Source organism: Vanellus vanellus, assembly GCF_965231255.1.
Source record: "Vanellus vanellus genome assembly, chromosome: 2".
Taxonomy (NCBI): domain Eukaryota; kingdom Metazoa; phylum Chordata; class Aves; order Charadriiformes; family Charadriidae; genus Vanellus; species Vanellus vanellus.
In genome coordinates, this window is record NC_138906.1 from 106,109,866 (window position 1) to 106,130,211 (window position 20,346).

Consider the following 20,346-nt stretch of genomic DNA (forward strand, 5'->3'; position numbering starts at 1 on the left):
TATTCTTATGTATCACACAGTGAATTGAACTAACATGCAAAAGCTGCTGCTGAAAAAACACAATGCATGAGTAAGTTGTCCACAGAAACTGATATTTAAACGTGTATCACCTGACAGATTTTTCTTTGGGCTTAAATGTCTACAGGAAACTTTTGAATTTTAAGCAATTAAGTCTTCCCAGATAAAATACCTGGGAAGAAAAAGTTATATTTGAGCATATTATGTATTAGTTATGTAAATTACAGTTTTAAACACTTATGAGATTTTGTATTTACTCTAAAATCAACAAATATTTTTTAAAGCTGCACTTATGAGAAATCTAAACTTACTACATAAGTAATATACAGTTTATTTACCCAAAATAATCGTCTAAACTCCTCTTGTAATAAAATAAAGAAAAAAATAATCTTAGAGGGGTAGGGGGTGTGAAGTGTGTTTAAAGATTAGGTTATTTGATCAGGGACCATAAATACTAATAACTCAGCTTCAATCACATGTAATAGCACAAGATTACTGCAGAGTGAAATTATGATTACAACATTGTGATTTAGACTTCATACATCCACGCAGGAGTGGGACCTTTCCACTTCTGCAATACCCAGACCCAAAAGCAGCGAAAGACAGATGGGGCAAAGTCTTGACATAACACTCTAGACAATTATTGCTGCTCTTTCCTTTCTTAAGCAAAAGGAAGGGGTGGGATGGATATTGCAACTCTTACGAGTGTCTCTTGAGAAAAAAATACTGCAACAGAAATTATGCTTACTTACTACCCTTCATTCATGGTTGTATCAAAAAAAAAAATATAACTTTTAAGATGAATTACAAGTTAATTAATCAGCATTTTAAAATGTGTACTTAGCACTGTGGATAAATCTTACCCTGCAGATGATATAGTTAAAAATTCTACTAAAAGATGAAATCTGAGATATAAAAACGAACAATAAAATCACATATTTTACAGTACAAAACCAATAAAAGCTAACTGCTATGTAACATTCCAGTCAATACTGCAATGCACTGAAATTTGTAACTTTAGCAAGAAGGAACAAGAAAGCCTGAATAAATTATTTCATGAAGTATTATCACAAGGAACACTTGAGGAAGATAGTGGATAAATAGAAATGTAATTGATTAACTAAAGAAAATAATAAGAAAGAATTGTTAAGAATTAAATGCTTGGGCATATCCTACAGATCTGTGAGGGCAGATGTAATTTTTACCAGGCAGCAAGACATCCTCATGCCCCATTTGAGGGACTCTGTGCAGCTCAGCATACGAGACACAGAGTATGCAGGTTTATGAGCAGTGAGCAGCATTGTCCATCGCCCACCCTGTAGCAGCACAAACACCACTTGCAATCTGAGTATTCCAGAGAAGGTATTTTTCCCCCACATCTAATAACTAAAAAATACTCTGGAGGTTTGAGCAAATCACTTCCAATAGAACAGTCTTCGCTTTGAAGCGCAGAGGCGCTCAGACCCCTTGCATCCCTGCTGCACGGCAGCTCGGCCAGAGGCAAACCCGCACCGATGCAGGGGCCACGTAGCTGCACTAATGCAATACTATTCCCGGCTTCTTTGGGGAAGATTCATCCAGGCTAGCCCCTCAGCCCTGCTGCTTTGACGTTCACATGCTCCGGTACTAGCAGCCTGGATTCAACCTCTGCTAGGGCAGTGAAATGGGTTCCCAAATGAAGTTGATTTGCACCAAGGGCAGGCAGAGCTGACGCACAGGTGCCTGCAGTCAGACTTGCCCCAAACTCGAGCCACAAATGGCAGTAACACCGTAACACTAACACTAGTGATCACCAGTGCACTTTCACGCTCAAAGCAGAGCTACACTGCTGGTTCTTGAGGAAATACACTGCTATTCTGTTCTATTTTTTTTTTTTTTTTCAAATAAAGGTACAGTGATTTCAATAACTGGTTTGTTTTTATACCCTGACTCAGATCTGAAATATGGTGTAATAATTTCTGGCTCGTGTTGACTTTTTCTTAACGAGATATAAGCAGATACTATCTTTTGCCCTGTGCCTTATCTTGGAAGTTGTAGACACACAGTGATTCTGCAGCACTACTGGTAATACACACAGGGCACATACGCAGGTGTTTAGGGCAGTATTACCATAGATGAATCTTAATCCTAACCTGATGGACCACTTCATATCCTGTATCTGAAGTTCAATCAAAGAGCCCGGGGAATACAAGTAGAATTTGAATTCTAAGAAATTTCTGGGCTCCTAATTTCCCTTGCCCTTTCACATAGGCACAAGGAGGACACATTAGCATGTGTAATCATTCAGTGAGTGCCAGTCTCAAATTACCTCTTTTCTTCCTTATCCCTTAGTTTTATATCAAAATTGTATGGGCAAAGTTCATAATAAATTAATTTTGTTTACTCAATGAATTATAATGATTTAAGCAATGCAGCCTTCTCGTGGTTACGCAATCTAAAACAAATATATGCCTTCAGTTGTGTCTTGCTGGGTACTGAAGTTTAATTACATTATGAATTAAGTTATAATTCTACAAAATCGTTTATTAAAATCAGCTAACAACATATCAACCATTACCCAAGGTAATGACCAATTTTAGGGTGAAGGTGTTATAACAAATAATTTACAGCAGTGATATTTAATTTAAAAAAAATGAAATAAAGTGTTTGAAAAACCTTCTGTCACTAAGCTGCCATCCGGAGCTGTAGCCTGGAGGTCACTTTTGGACACCATATAGCCACAAAGTTGTTAGTGCCTGGCTGTACTGAAAGTTAAAAACATGAGAATAAAGGGGTAAAAGGGATGTAGAAATGCAGCCAGAGCATGCCACTGCTGAATGCGTGCCATTTCATAGTCATAATTTAAAGTGATCAGAAGGGGGGAAAAATGAAGCACAATAAAAATGGAAAATGTTAGATTAATGACACAGTCATTAAAGTAAAAAAGGTGGAGTTATATGAGGAATAGATCTTATTTGAGTTATTGAAATTAAACAAGTTATTTTAACAATCATTTTAAAAATCACATTTTACTAAGCTCAAGAAAGAAGACAAAAAATAGAAATCTTCATGGGGAATATTTCAAATTGTCAGTGGCTTTAAAAAAATGATTTAAGATTTTCTCTTGTATCTTCTCTTTCAATTTTAGAATTTTAGTTGCCGTATATTATAATGGTATTTTAGCTATAAAAGTAGTTTTCCACTCACTGTTCTCTTGCCTTTCAAGGAGACAAACAGTTTTTCTTTCCTCTAAATGAGCACAATAAAATGGGTAAGCTGTCTGGGGAAAAAGAACCCAGACAAACTAGTGGTACAAAGCTCAACAGAAAAATGTGGTACAGAGAAGAGGCGATCTAAAGCATGTTTACTGTATGCCGTGCAATTTATTCTACTGGTCAGGTTAGAATAAGTTTCTTCCTGCTGAATTATCGTTAGGTTTTGTTCAAAAACAAAGCCATTGTTACTGCCGTCCCTGATGCTGAACCTTAAAGAAAGTAGGGGAAAAAAATTTGCATGCAAATCGATGCCATAAAAATAGTAATTCTGTAATACGTATTAGTTAAACAGGGATTCTTAAAATCTGGGGCCGGATCCTGCTACTACTCCCTACAACGCTGCTTTGTATAAAGTCTATGCATGTCTATATGTATCTTAGTATACTAATTTTCAGCACTTCAGCAAGTATACTTCCATCTTCTTGAAAACCTTCCGGAAATATCAGTGGAACTATCAGTTATGAAAAAGTTGATATCAAGAGTCAGCTAAATGAAAAATAGAATAAAAATGCAAACTATGGATGCATTTAGGAGAACCAAAGCTTCATAAGATTTTCCTCCCTCTAGTTGATGTAGGCAAACCAACAGATTGTCTTTCTGTCAGGCAAACCCTGATGGAGATAAATGTAAAGGCTGGAGTGCACGCCTAATTTTTACACACAAGCTGCAACCAGACCATGGATTTATGCTTCAAGGCAACCAGATTTCTCCTTGTGTACACTTAAATGCTGCTGTTGCACTCAGTCCATCTTGTTTAAATGCCTTTAAAACCAAACACAGGCTCTGCCCCCTCCTCCACTCCTACTAATTATATACTCTTTTTGTTTGAAGAAGCAAGCCCTTTATTGCTCATAATTTCAGCTATCACTTGCTTGGGCACCTTCTACAGATCAATAGCACATAGTTAAGTGGATGAAAAGGCTAAATGTGATTGTCATTTGCAATGCAAGGTTGCGTGTTTTTACCCCCCCTTAAGCTTTAAAGCGCTGCGCTTGGGTTTCATTTTAGAACACTAAATTCCCTGTTGCAGGTATACAGTAGCTGCGCATTCCAAGCCTTTTGTCTTAAATTAAATATCTGTCATTTTTTAAGGCCAGAATACTGGCATAGGTTATAATAAAAACTAGCGTCCAACCTGCAATTTTACAGATTCCATTGCTGGTGGCCATACATCTTTGATGGCAAAACTACATTGGTTGTAGCGCCATAAAATCAATAAATATTAACCTTTTCTGACACTTTCTGCACGGATGCTTTATCAGTTGCTGTCAGGTGATAGAACAGTCAGTGATGTACTGTATTTTTCAGCTCAGAATCCATACCAAACTAAGAAATCAATGCAGATTAACAAGCCTTTAAATACAAAAATTGGCAATGAAATTTTGGTTCTATATGACAAAAACTAGACCAAATATGATACTAAAGAACCATAAATTTACCACAGATACTTTTAGCAATGTGCGAAACAGAAATACAGTATTTCTATGGCAAAATAAATGTGCTTGAATGACACAGATGAAATAAATTCAGTTTTATATTTCATGACATATCCATTCCAGCTTATAAAATTCGAAACTTACCCCATTAGACAAATCCTATCTCTCAATATCGTTTAGAAACTCACAGTCCTTACTTTGCTGAGACACATTCATAACAGTTCAATACACTTAAAACTCCATTTCTAAACAATGTACGCAAAAAAAAAAAAGTTTACTGGAAAGTGAAAATATGCCATTTAAGTTATCTCCTATCTCGTATAACTGTAACAATAACCGCATTTAGATCTAAGCATCTTAGAAGCCTAAGGCCTTTAATTATTGGAAAACATCTTGCTGTGTACAAACTGCACTGTAGCAGGGTATAGCATTTCAGCATAACAACATACAGACCGATAACTTGGATTGCTTTTATTTCTCCCTGTTCTGAACACTGCAATTTCTTCTACATAACACTGTACTTGTTTAGCAGAGCGTTAGAAATTATGTTTATTTATATGTAATTCATGTGAAATTTTTGTACTAAAATATGAGGTAGTTGTATAACATAGCCGTTCCAAAACCCTTCAGGCTTCTTAAAAACTACCACAATATCTTAAAAGCTTAAGACACGTGTTCTAATAATTCTTCAAATATGGAATCTATTAGTAAATCCTTGAACAACACTGGTAAGTGCTAATATGGGTCTATTTATATGCAGAAATTATTGAAAAATGAGGACTATAATTTGGCTCCATTCATCCTATATGGCCAAAGTCTTTTAGAAATTATCCTATCTGTAATTTTTAAATTTATTTTCATGTTTCTTTCTAACAACGCAGGTGGAGCATTGGTGTACGGGCAACAGCTACCTTCTCCTGGAAATAAGAGATAGTACCTGAAATACTGATGTAAATTAGTAAAACCTAACACGAAATACAGATATTAATGCTCCAACAATATTTAGACACCTATGCCCAGTGAAGTCAGTACACAACAGTATTTGGAGACACAGGGAAGTGCTTTGAGAAATGTAATGTAATGCTATGTTATGTGAATGAAAGCTTAATTCAAATGCACTAATTGCTTTATCAATACAAACTTTAAATTTTAAACTGAAGTACAATTTTACGTTTGCCGTTTCTTTCTATAACATCTGTACTACATTAGCCAAGAAAGAGACCTACTTCTGCCAATCAGCATCAGGACCAATCAGATTGCAAATTCTACAGTGATTTTCTTTAAAAAATATTGGCAAAACCCCCCCTTTAATCAGCTCAGTTTACCTATTAATACTAATATGAAAGGATGTGCATTTATTTTGAAAATTCTCGTTAGGCAAAGAAAGGAAAAAAAGGCTGTGAGTTTAAGCAAAGACAAAGCCTACAAGCTGATAAAACTTAAAAAAAAAATTGTAAAAAATTTGAACATGCCTAAAAGTGTCCCATGTCACAATGGGGATATCAGGTTAAAGCATTATTTCTTCATATTGCACAGCAGACTCCCCACAGAAAGCAGGCCTTGACATTACAAAGTGGATGATGTTTAGGTTGTCAGCCACTTGTGTGCCCGCACAGCCATGTATTGAAACTTGCTTCACGCTGAAGTCCAAGTTACCTCATACAAAACCATCCCCCAAATCAATCATTTTTTCCCTTTTTGGTGAGAAGATGGCAACAAAGTTAAAGGGATTCCAGAATAAGGAGTCCTATTCTCTCCATCAAAGTATCATTAGCACTGGTTATACTAACTTACAACCATTTACTCTTTGTGTCACCTAGTACTCAGCTAGTATCCCCAACCTGAACAAACCTTTCTGTAATTGGTGCCTCTCTTCCATTCTTCTCTTAGAAAATTTTTTGTTGCACATCAGCAGTCAGATCTTGAAATAGCTTTATTTAACAAAAATATTCATTTTCTGGTTAATTTTACAATCCTAGGCCCCTCTAAATTTGTTTTAAAATTGTTACCTCAAGACATTCCAAGAAATATATTTCATTAGCTGGTCACTTCCATAGCTCAAAGGTTTGCAGGAAACAGCATATGCGATGAAGAACCCCGCACAACAACAACAGAGAATAGAGGATTGCGTTCCCTTGCTGTCTTAGCCCTCCTGATCTATAATACAAGTGAGGCTGTACTTCATTACAGATAACCGAGATTTCATGATTTTTGTATACTGATAAATCTCTGACTTCATATGTCAGGATTTTTGCTTGGGCGGGTGGAAGCAAGCAGAAGCAGCTCAGCAAATTTTACTGACGATTTTGACAGCGGCTGAATTTGCTTAGAGGAAGGTGGACTACAAAAGAAAGGGTCAATAACGAAAAATATAATACTGCATAGTATTGGAACAGTACTAGATATAGATAAATCCTTAGCAGAAGAGGCTAAATTGAATTGACTTGAAGTAGCTTTATCCCACGGGCATTTTGTGGTGGTGGCGGGCACTAATATGTGAGGACTCCAGACATTTCACTACGGCTCCTCCTTTTTAATTTTACCTTAATCATACATTCTAAAAACTATTGAAACTATTTTTCTAAGCCTACAACCGATTGTTTAATAACCCCCAACTTCAGATTCTTCAAAACCAGTTCTGAACTTGAGATATATATGCTGAATCTAAAATCACTGTTAAATTGAAAATGTTTGCCTAAAAACTTCCAATGTCTCTTGAGATAACTAGAGCATCAGGGTGTTACCTTTCTTTTTGGTATTAAAGGATGCTTTCATTTTATGTTTCCTCTGGATACTATTACGTCAAAGTAGATCACTTCTTTAAAATCTTCTACAAACTGTGTTCTCAGAACTGTTATCTGCTATTACTTCCTAGACTTTGAATAAGAAATACCATTTCGGCAAGATATAAAAGAGTTAGGGACATAGCTTAGTGTGTAATATGGTAGGTAAGTTCATGCCTTTTTTGTAACTACATTATACTTTATATTCCCAAACACTACATAGCAACCAACTCTTTCCTTTAGCTACAGCCAACGATCACTAATGAAAAACTCTTCCAGCAACAATAATCTCAGTTTCTTAAATGTTATGTTTAAGCATGATTGTGACAGTAACTGACCTTCTCCTTCAAATATCTCAGAAGTCCTCCTCTTAACTGAAATGCAGAAAACCTGTCCAGCAACTTTGCCTCTGGATGTCGGACATGTCCTGTACTTCTCACACGTAAGCCACTGGAAGTATACCCATTTAAACCAGCAGTGCCTTTAATCCAGTCACATGGAGGTTGAACCAGTGATTTCTATTATCTGAAGCCCAAAGTTTTTATTAATGCTCAGGTTCCTATGCAATTTATATGAAAATTGCACTCACTTTAAGGTGCCTTTTTACTATCAGAGAATATTATAGGAAAATCATACTGTAATGACTAAGAGAATGAAAACATCTGTATTAAATCTGCAGTGGTTTCTTTAGTACAAACCATTTCTTTGACATTAGATATTGATGAGCATGCGCTCCTTCCAATAAATGCAAGACCCGCATAAAATATCTTGAATTCAGAAGATGTACTTTTTATCTTCCCATTTAGAAGAAGGGGTTCCCCGCCAACTGGCCCGCTGGGAGTTAAGAGATATGATATCTGCCTCCATGGTTTTTTGACATGATACAAGAATTATAGACAGTTGGCATGCAATGTATTTATATGAGATATAGTTTCATATTATGCTCTTATATGTTCACGAAGAAAGTGAAGCAATCTTTCTTCTGTGAGACTTCTACCTATCTTAATTTCCTTTAGTGCAAACAGTTATAGACAAGCTCCTCTTTGAACTGATAATTTTTTAGAGGTCATTCAGCCCATAATTTCAGGTCCTAGTCACTATCCTGATGGTCCTTCTTAGGAAATTGGACCCAGTGGGAACGTTTTTTCCTTCTGCTTAGTCTATGGGTCAGCATTTTCCTTCCCTTGTACTTCTTAATTCCCTTAAGTGGCAATTATTTAAGGCACAGTTAGAGAAGGTGCAATCTACATTCATCCAATAAAACCTAAATATTAAAAAGGACAGAAAAATCCAGCATGGTTACTAAGGATATATGGGAGAGCATTTAGCATTTGAAAGGTACCAAAGACCTGGTAAATGAAAAGATGGGAAAAATTATGAAGAACTATTGGAAGTAAAATAGAAATTAGAAGTACAAAAGAACAGGTCTATCAGACAGACAAGGCATCCTACTTACAAAAGGTCAAGATCCAAGATGCCAAGTCAAGAAATTAATGGAAAGTCGGTGCAGCATACCTTGGATCAATGAAAGCAAACAAAAAGAAAGCCTGAAAGAAATTTTAAAAATCAGCATGGAATGCCAATGATTTGTGATTCATTGGAGCAATTATTGCTGAGGGCTCTTCTCCTCACGCATGACCAAAAGTAGTAAAGCACTGAGCACACAATTAATACTTGATTCCGTCCTTCCATACCTAACGTTACCAACATTTGTTTCAACACTTTTCCGATTTGGGAATTATTTGCTATTATTTGTGCCATTTTGTGTAGTAACCAAATTTTGTGTAACAAGCAAATAAATGTGCAATTTAAAAAAAAATGAAAGTTCAGACAAACACAAGCAAATCAAAGCAGATTTACAAATATTAATCATTTAAGTTATTCATCAAGAGTACGCTCTTTCAGTGCAGGTTGTTGAGATGTTGGTAGCATCTCACAGGAAAAGAAAATTGAAAGTATCCTCTAAATAACGTACAGCCACAGTGAAAGAGGCCAAGAAGTGGTGGCATTATGTAGGCAAAATACACATTGCTATGTGGTTATACTAAAATATAATGACCCCAGGTCTTGGAAGTACCGTTAGTTCAAATCTCCAAGTAATGAAATAATTTGTTCATAATTGGGATGCCGCCATTGTGATATTTATTATTTATATTTTCATAGAAATAAAATTTATATAAAATTATTTATATTATATGATAGCAATATACAAGTATTTTAAATATTTATATAGTGGAATCATATCATATTTTGTATATCATATAAAATATAAAATATTTATGCTGTATATATGATATATATTAAAAATTCACAACACATTTTAAATCAACCTTTTCATATTCTTCAAGTTGTATCTTACACTTTACATTTACTCTAATTAAAAAAAATATAAATTAAGAACTTTGTATTTCTTAGGACTCCAGCATACCTTCCCTGGATGACACACTAGGATATCTACTCTTAAAAGAGCTTCTCCTAATAGGAAAGCAATTTAAATGTTCAGAGTATAGGAGAATCTCCACGTAAAAATACCCTGAATTACTCCTATGCGCTATACACCTTTATTTTTTATGCCTTCTGTAAGGTTCATTTCTTTTTTGTTTGTTTGTTTGAAAAGTGTCCTTGATGACCCCGATATCCCATTTTTTGGTGTTTTTGAATATTCGATATTTTATGTTTTGAATATTTTTATATTTGAATACTAATGTTTCTTTTTATTATTTATATTTACCACATATCGTTATGCATATATCTTTTCTAGCAGAATTAAATATTTTTGTCTTTCTAGAAGGCTGTCGTGTCTTAAGGGCTTCCTTCTACTTCTGTACTTTAATATTACTGCCTTGCTTTAAAAGTTTTATGTTAGGATATCCTATTTTTAGCACCAAATAGGCAATAATATGTCTCGTTCTTCATGAAGGATATTTAATCTATTAGTGTAATGAAATAATAGCTTGGAGTAAGATTCCCTTCTTTTCATCAGCGAAGCTGACATCCTTGCAGAGGCAACAGTCTTTGTGAACATTAGCAGGGATTCGGCATGGGGCTACGAACGCAACGCAAAGAATTTTCAAAGCAGATGCCCATCTGAGGGGGTTTTGAGGGCAGATACAAGGTGGATATTAGGACTCAACGGAAAATTTCAAAACTGATGAGGGCTGGTGTATCAGTCAGTGTGGAACAGCCCCTTTCCAGGTCAGCTGAATGGCTCCCCACTTTGTAAACCAGGATGCCACAGGGAGGAAGGACAAGAAAGCAGGTGCACGACAACACCCAGATGATTAAATGTTTAGACAGGGGCAAGGAGATTCTAGCTGCTCAGGAGTAAAAGCTCAGCCCAGAAAAAATTAGTCGCCCTGTGACAAATTGGGATAGTTCTTCAGAAAGGAACAACGACGACAATGACAAAATCCCCAGAGCAGTGGGCTCTGGGCAGAAACGCGCTGAACAGAATGCAGGATTGTGATTACAAATGCCAATGGTGCTTTATACAATACAAAAAACACTTGTGTGATGGCCTTGCAGCTTATCACCAACTATCTGATAGAAAAATGGTGCACAACATGACAGACATTATACCTCTACTTATCAGGGGTATTAAGAGGTGTTCTAGACTTTGGTGTAGGCAATATTTTCATTTTCCTTTAAAACGATATTCTGAATGGTTTTTCTTTAGTGAAATTCATGGCCTTTGTTCTGCTGAGGGACTTCAACCACCCTAGAAAAGTAGCACGTTGAGCTGTAAACAATCCAGGGGACCCCTGGAATGCATTGAAGAAAACTTCTTAAGCCCAGTAATAGGCAGCTCTACCAGAGGGCATGCAATACTGGACCTGTTGGTCACCAACAAAAGTGAGCTTTGGTGGCAGTCTGGGCTGGAGTGATCATGCACTGGTGCAGTTCAAAGTCCTGAGGAATATGGGCCAGAGGAAGAGTAAAGTCAGGACCCTGAATTTTAGGAAAGCAAAAGACAGCAAGCACGGGTTCACCAAGAGCAAGTCCTGCCTGACCAACCAGTGGCCTTCTATGATGGAGTAACTGCATCACTGGACAAGGGAAGAACTACAGATGTTGTCTATCTGGACTTCTGTAAAGCCTTTGACACTGTCCCCTACAACATCCTTCACTCTAAATTGGAGAGATATGGATTTGGTGGGTGGACTGTTTGGTGGATAAGGAATTGGCTGGATGGTCGCATCAAGAGGGTACTGGTCAAGGGCTCACTGTCCAGATGGAGATCGTTGACAAGTGGTGTCCCTCAGGGGTCTGTACTGGGACCAGTACTGTTCAATATCTTCATCATTGACATAGACAGTGGGATTAAGTACACTGTTAGCAGATATGCAGATGACACCAAGCTGAGTGGTGTGGTTGACACACCTGAGGGACGGGATGCCATCCAGACGGACCTGAACAAGCTCAAGCAGCAGACCTGTGTGAACCTCATGAAGTTCAACCAGGCCAAGTGCAAGGTCCTCCACCTGGGTAGAGGCAATGACCAGTATCAATACAGGCTGGGGGATGAAGGGATTGAGAGCAGCTATGCCAAGAAGGACTTGGGGGTACTGGTGGATGAGAAGCTGGACATGACACAGCAATACGCGATCCCAACCCAGAAGGCCAACTGTATCCTGGGCTGCATCAGAAGAAGTGTGGCCAGCAGGTGAAGGGAGGTGATTATGCCCCTCTGCTCTGCTCCAGTGAGACCCAACCTGGAGTACTGCACCCAGCTCTGGAGCCCTCAGCACAGGAAAGACATGGACCTGTTGCAGTGGCTCCAGAGGAGGACCACAAAAACGATCAGAGGGCTGGAGCACCTGTCCTAGGAGGAGAGGTTGAGAGAGTTGGGGTTGTTCAGCCTGGAGAAGAGAAGGCTCCGGGGTGACCTTATTGCGACCTTTCAGTACTTAGACAGGGCTTATAAAAAAGATGGGGACAAACTTTTTATAGCAAGACCTATTGTGATAGGACAAGGGGTAATTGTTTTAAACTAAAAGAGGGTAGATTTAGGCTAGATATAAGGAAGACATTTTTTACAATGAAGGTGGTGAGACAGGTTGGCCCAAGAAGTGGTAGATGCCCCCTCCCCGGAAACATTCAAGGTCAGGTTGGATGGGGCTCTGAGCAACCTGATCTAGTTGAAGATGTCCCTGCTCATTGAAGGGGGTTTGGACTAGATGACCTTTAAAACTCCCTTCCAACCTGAACTATTTAATGATTCTATGAAAAGGAACTAAGGGACCATGAAAGCAGTCCCTAGGCTTTTCAACAGCAGCAGCAAAAGCTACATACTAGAAACAAAAAATAATAATTTTCATGACTTCATTTTTTTTTTTCTACTTTACTTGCTACCTAGAAAGAACCAACTCTACAGTCATGACCACACAGATAAAGATACTGGCGATGGAAGCTCTGCTAGGCGTACAAAGCCTTGTAACAGAAGTCAGTTTTAAAAATAATCAAATGGCTTAGGTTTTAGGTTTTTTTAAAATGTAGATTAATTTTTCCTGAAACACAATAATACACAATCTACATAGGTTACAAGGAACCTAGCTTTCTCCTTTACAAACAGAAAATCATTTATACTAGGTTTTTATTTCAAGCACACACTAAAATTATTATTCTTCACAAAAGAGGAAAGGGAGTGTCTGCCAATCAACGTGACATGCTATTGAAAGACTGGCACTAATAGCTATGACAAGAGCAAACCTGTTTGAAGCAGAGCTGCTGCAGCCTTTTTTTTTTCCCCTTTTTTAAGTATACCAGCCATCAAAAATAATGTTTTATCTGACTAGAAACCCAAGCAATATTCCGCTACTGTAAAAGCTTCTACCTGATTTGCCTGTATCTAGTGATGACAGATTTTGAATATTGTTTCAAATTACAGCATTTAAAGTATTTTATTTAAACAGTGATAAAGACTAAGAACATAACTATTCCAAGAAAAAAGTTAAATGTGCTTGCAAACAAAACCGTGTATCCATTCTTTGGAGGCTTCATTTAACGTATGAATTGCAAGTTTGCATAGGTACTCAACTGACTTGTATTTCCATGATTTCATTGATGAATAGTATTCACTGATTTTATATTTTTGTAGTGTGATGAATTCAAAGAGTATAAGAGTAAACAGGCTTTTCTTATTTATTTTTTTCTATTTTTTTCAACATTATATTTTCTACTAAAAGGTTAGAAGATGTAAAAGAAAGGACAAGAAAAAAAAGAAAAACTTCAAAGTAGAAAAGCACTAGGATCGTAGTATAATTGGTATATTATCGGGTTCTGTGTGTCCAATTCACATTCTGAATAAGTCTGCAGTTTCCACTTGGTAATACAGTTATACCTTGATAAAATCACATAATAGATCACACCATAACTTTTAGCAATCAATTTTTCCTCTTAATAATTTGATAAATGTAGCTGCCAAGTGGGATAAAGATCACAATTTTATTTGGGATTAACTATTTGAACTTTCAGAATTCCATTCATGAATATTGCAACTGTTACCACTGATAGGATCGGTTTGTCCCTTGTTGATGATGTAATCATGTTGCAGCTTGCTAGTACAGCCTTGTTTTCAAACGCTAAAGAAACTGAAAGAGAACCATGTGGAGACCACAGCCTTTTGAAAAGTGCACTTAAAAAAGTTTGGAAAAATATTTTCCAAATATGCATAAAAGAGACCTTGTGGTAAACTCTTCTCATTTCACTGCTCTCTGGAAAGAAATAAAACATCCCCTAACTCTGTTCCCCTAATCTAAAAAAAAAAAAGGGCAGGATGTAGGCCCGGCTTAGTGAACAGATGACTAGCTGAACTGCCTTTTCATCGACTTCGGATCTCAGGAAACAGCAACAGAGTAAGGGGACTGCCAACGAAAAGAGCAGAATTTCGTAAGGATTCTTCAAACACCTTAAATAAATAAACGTACGCTCCAATGTATTTTATTAAGGATTTAACCACATACCAAAACCAATCATATTTTAGGCAAATCTATCTCTATTTAGGCACAGGTACTTCAGCCTGAAAGAGAGTAAGAATTTAGTACCAATGATGGGAATGTCGTCTCTATGAGAAAGAACACTTTGGGGGACCTACGTGTCTCCTCAGCTATCCCTTTGCTATCACAACACCTAAGCACTTTAGATTCGCAAACACAACCCTTACCAACAGCCTGTATGTAGATTAACACTGTTTTAAGATTTGAGAGCAGAAAAGACTTTTAGATAACAGTCTGACTTCTGGTATAATCAAAGCCCCTTAAATTACACTTCACTAGTTTTGCAGTGACCCCAGCAACCTTGGGCCCTCCTGAAACCTATCTTCCAGAAAGACATCCAGTCTTCTTAAGGCTTAAAGGAGGAGAACAGGGATAATTTTATGCTGCTAGTTGCTGCCAAAGCTCAATCAACCTCATATTTAAGTATTTGCACCTTGTTTCTCATTTCAATTTGTCTGACTAGGCTTTCAGTAACTGATTTTTCTTAGGCTTTTCTTAGCTAGATTAAGAGTAGCTCATGTGTGATATTTTCTCCCTGTGAAGCAACTCATACACTATAATCAAGTACCTATCTATCATTTTGGTCATGAATTATGTAACTCTTCATGAGCACTAAACGTTCAATCACCACGTAGGCAGCCAACTGCCAAAACACGATCGTCATGATCTTTGTTCTGTGGATGCCCAACCCCAGAGGCACCTATAATTTTCATGGAGGCACGGGCACACAAAGCTGTACTTCCAAGCATTGTCCAAAACAAATCTGTGCAGGGAGGGGAAGCAGCTCATGTTTTTAGTTTTGTCAGGATCCCAAAGAGTAAGCGATCCTCCACTCCTACTTGCAGGGCCCAGGGTGGCAGACTCTCTCAGAGCGCACTGGATAACTTCAGAGCTTCACAAGCACAGTATCACTTTCAAAGAAAAAACAGACTTACCAAAAAGTACAATGAATTGATCTGCCTTCCCTTATTTCTTTCTTTCGTCCAAGAAAGACTTTGTGTGACTGCTAATTCTAAATTAGGTAAAACATCTCCAAATTTTCTGTTCAGTGTCTTAAGCAGTTCCCTAATCACGTGGTTGACTGTTGTGAAACCATTTTCAAGCAAAAGCTTTGTGACTCCAACTATGTAGGCATTGCACCTATTTTCACGAGTAAACTCGGACAGAGAGCAAACCCACTATATCAGTTCCTCAGTGAAAAACTGGGTTATTCTGATTTCCTGGAGTAGCGATTATTCTTGGAGATCATAGAATGGTTTAGGCTGGAAGGGACTTAAAAGATCATCGAGTTCCACCCCCCCTGCCATGGACAGGGACACCTCCCATTAGACCAGGTTGCTCAAAGCCCCATCTAACCTGGTCTTGAACACTTCCAGGGATGGGACCTCCACAACTTCTCTGGGCAACCTGTTCCAGTGTCTCACCACCCTCAGAGTGAAAAATTTCTTCCTAATATCTATTCTAAATCTACCCTCTTCCAGTCTGAAGCCATTCCCCCTCGTCCTATCACTACATGCCCTTGTAAAAAGTCCCTCTCCAGCTTTCTTGTAGGATCCCTTTAGGTACTGGAAGGCTGCAATAAGGTCTCCCTGGAGTCTTCTCTTCTCCAGGCTGAACAACCCCAACTCTCTCAGCCTGTCTTCATAGGACAGGTGCTCCAGCCCTCTGATCATCTTCGTGGCCCTCCTCTGGACCTGCTTCAACAGGTCCATGTCTTTCCTGTGCTAAGGGCTCCAGAGCTGGACACAGTACTCCAGGTGAGGTCTCACTGGAGCGGAGCAGAGGGGCATAATCACCTCCCTTGACCTGCTGGCCAAACTTCCTTTGATGCAGCATGCATCAAACATGCATCTTGTTCATTTTTAACAATGCAGCACAGAAATAATGATACAGAGAAAAACAGTGTCATCACGTAACTTTCAACATGATCACAAAAACAATAATGAGCAAATTGCTCCTCTCATCTCTGTAGAACTTTTTGCCTTACAGCTAGTTTAGTATCCACAGAAGACTACTATGCACACAGTGAGAAGCCATCGTCTCTGCAGCTATTGGAATAATGGAAAGCCATAGATATTACACTCTTTGGATATAAATAATGCATCATAATAGTATCATAATGTTTATAAGACATTTAGTTCAAACTGAAATTATCACTACCACACGATGCTGCTCCAAAGCAGACAAAGCACTGAGAAGAAGACTTGGACTACTGACCACTTTCAAGTTCTACCATGGGTACAGGCCCTTCCCCTGTCCCACTTGCCAAAGTATTCAGGCTCAGTTCAACTCAGCGTTGAGATGTAGCATCAGCTGGAAATAAAAACATATCCAAGACTCTTGGAAATGTAATGCATACGAGAATCAATGCAAAGATTTCTTCAACTTACTTTGAAACGCGCCATACAGAGAAGCCCACATTGAGCAACTCAGAAAAATCTTATCAAATACTCTTATTTAAAAAAAAAAATATCACTAAAGTTATAGCCATAAACATAGTATGACAACTCACTCATGGTATTAATTTTCCATTTGTAATGTCAAATTTTCAGATTTGTACATTCATAACAAGAATAATATGAATAGCTTCCATTGCAACCAAATTTCCATGACTAAAACATTAGCTGCAGGATTCCTGAACTTGCTAGTAAGCCCACTTCTGTTCTAGAACAGCTATAAAATCTATCAGTGTCTTAAATGTGCTTTTTTTGAAGGAAAGAAAGGAATGTTGTGGATAATCAACAATCACTGGATTTCTGGCTTTTTTTTTTTTTTTTTAAATTTCAATTTCAACATAGACCTTGAGAAAATGAGTCAGAGAAACAGGCATAAAGTTCTTACAGAAAAACACACAATGACATTTCTAAACCAGATTTGATCATTTGTAGAAAAATTAGAGGTTAAATGCCTAAATTGGTATTTGAAGTGTGATCTAGCAAATTCAATCCACAATTTTATGTGCAGATGCACATATCTCGGTTTGTGTGCATTAAAGGCCTGCTGTTCAAATGCACTACATTTTAAAAGTTAAAGACAAAAGTATTCTCTAGATTGTTATTGTTTTAAAATACATAATGGTACTTCACAAGGTTTATAAAGAATATAGTTGTATAGTTAAATATCTCCCTCTATGACATAGTCTATAGCAAATATGGGAAAGAAAGTTTGAAGACCTGGTTTTGTGGCATGTCCATATATCAATTCCTCACATTATACAGGATTTCAAAGATGCAGAACAGAAAGTGCTACCACCTATCAATTACAGTATCATCCTTACTCATGCAGAAGCTAACTTGTTCTGCCTTCTACTTTCCAAAGCCTCTCCCTTCGAAATGCAGTTTCTTCAAGCTCCTTACTGCCACTGACCCCACAAAGCAGTATAGTAGTTGCCAAAGAAAGCTAAACAGAAATTAGTATTAGAGCATTATATTATAAAGAGCATTAACTCTGATTTAGAAATCCAGCAGATGCTTTCACAGATGAGAAACAGACTTGATTTTTACTCCCAGCCACATCGTAAAGGTACCCCACAGCTCCATTCTTGGTGGGTTGTGGTGAAGGAGTTTCTGATTGTTCCTGGGAAGTGGCTGGAGTTGGCGCCTGTCTCTTTGCCAGTGATGAAACTTATTCTATTTCTATTCTGCTCAAAGAAGCAAAGGGGCTGGCTTTCCCGTTACAAAGCAATATTAGAACACAAAAGACAGACAAATATGTTTAAGTTAAAAGAAAAAAAAAAAAAATCGATCTTGTGTGACACTTTCATACTCCTATCGTCCTAAAGTGTTCTATGTCGTGTTGTGGATTCTCTGTGGGTGCAGCCAATGACCAATAAGTAATCAGTAACTGTGAACAAGACACAGAACAAATCTTATTTTGAAAAGGGTTGTTAGCCAGGGTATGGGAGTTATCCCCTCATTCCTCTAAAAATCTTCTCTAAAACCTTTAACTCTCAGATGTCTAGCAGTCAGAAATGGATTGAAAAGAAGAAATGAAAACCCCTTTAATTTAAGTCTGATGTGAATGCACAATTATAACATGGTTTAACAGTGGTTCCTCCTGAAAGGAAAGTACAGTATTGCCCTTTGAGAGATGGGATTATGCAAACAATATTTCAACATTTTTTGTATACCAATTCTAGGCTAGCCTGGCAATAATTAGGTGACAATTTTTTCTAGTACTAATAAGTTTGTACAGTACCCTGTTTAGTGCAAGGAGATTTCTACAGTATAAGAATCAGTGTACAGAAAATAGATGCCATTAGTATACAACATATTGATGACAGTTTTCCTGTGCTGCCAAGACACGCAAGTTGAACAGTTTTCACCAGAGCATGCTGCAATGAGCAATTCTTTTACCTAGATATAATCGCGAACAAGTAACATGAAAACTTACACAGATTTTGTAATTTTGGAAAAATGTTAGTGATTCTACCAGTGTTATATTTATGGGTGTTATGTCTGTATATCTGTCTATTGAAAGCATTTTAACTGTTCATACTATTTTAAGTGGGATCATTGTAGTAAAAATCCAACAGTGTGTGGATTTAAGCTCTGAGTTGAATATTCATTCACTTTAGTGAGAACTATGGTGAAATGTGATCAGTTTTCTGACCTATTTTGAAATTGGTATTCCGCCAACTGGCATTTTGTTTGCACATCCAGATATTATCCACCATATGCTGACATGACATGATGATTGGTTCCAAAATGAAGTGGAATACTTGGCAAATAGAAATATATGGTACAAATAACACACTGCCGCTAGTCAAGAAAGTAAGCAGTCATTTTGAGAAGACTGAGAGGTTTTGAAATAACTTGAGTGTACACTCACAGAGCTGAAAGCAAGCTCTCTAGGTCATGTTTTTTAACAGGTACGAGGGTCTCAAAAATTATGAGATCAATTCCTCACAGAAGAAGATTCAAATCTGACACAGCAGTACTAATAGCAGTACTTCAACGCAAGGTTAATTTGCATCTTCGGGGGAATTTGGCCCACATAGCTTCTTCCTCCTCTGGATTCCCCAACTCTTTCTTCTCGCCATCTGTTCTTTTTTCCCACTGCTCTGACTTGTCTTGCCGCCCAGTGATGTCTAAGTTATCTGTCTCTCCTGTGTTAAGATCAAATCTCATTCAAGCTCCAACCTAATTTTGTATTATTTCTCCTAACTCTTGCCACTGAACTCTTATTTTTCTCCTAACTTGACGCTCCCACTAAATGTCTACATTCTATTCTAAATTGTAGGATCTTTAAAAAAAAAAAAAAAAATCTTGTTCCTAAACAGGAAACACCCAATCTTTTTTCTTTTAATTCCTGTTTCCAAAGCAATGTTTTTGTTTTGCACTCCTCCAGTGACTTCAATGTGTGTGCTCTCTAACGTAAAGCCTCAAAACATACATATAAGTTATTGATTGATCTCTGCTGTTCTATCCTCCAATGTTGAACACTGTCTGCTTTTTTTTGTAATGAAATCTAAGAATTTTTAAAGCAGTGCATTAATTTGCCATGGTATTTCCTAAGGAATATGTTTTTTCTGTTCGTGGGGGAAGAGGGTGGGCAGAGGGACTTGATACAAATGTTAAAAAATGTTTCTCTATAAAAGTTCAACTAGATTTCAAAATAAGGCATCTAAATAGCGTTCACTTCTGATGTTTATGTATTGAACCGCAAGCTTTGCTTGTGAAACATGAATGGATTTCAGTGCTTAAATGCATAACCTTCACCCCTTGAGAAAACCTGAAGAGAACTAAGCCCATTTTAAAATAATGTTCTTCAGACATAAAAGCTAAGTTTTTTATTGCAATCATTTAAGTATACTTATATAGAAAAGAGAAGAATTTGTAAGCAAAGGGAAAGGGAAGAA

At 37.4% G+C, this 20,346-nt stretch overlaps 1 protein-coding gene across 1 annotated transcript in view; it reads right to left on the reverse strand.

Annotated features, from left to right (window-relative positions):
• The window catches only part of ZNF407 (zinc finger protein 407), a 343,458-nt gene that overhangs the window by 81,064 nt on the left and 242,048 nt on the right, over nucleotides 1-20,346 (reverse strand). The gene's annotated exons all lie outside the window — the stretch shown is intronic.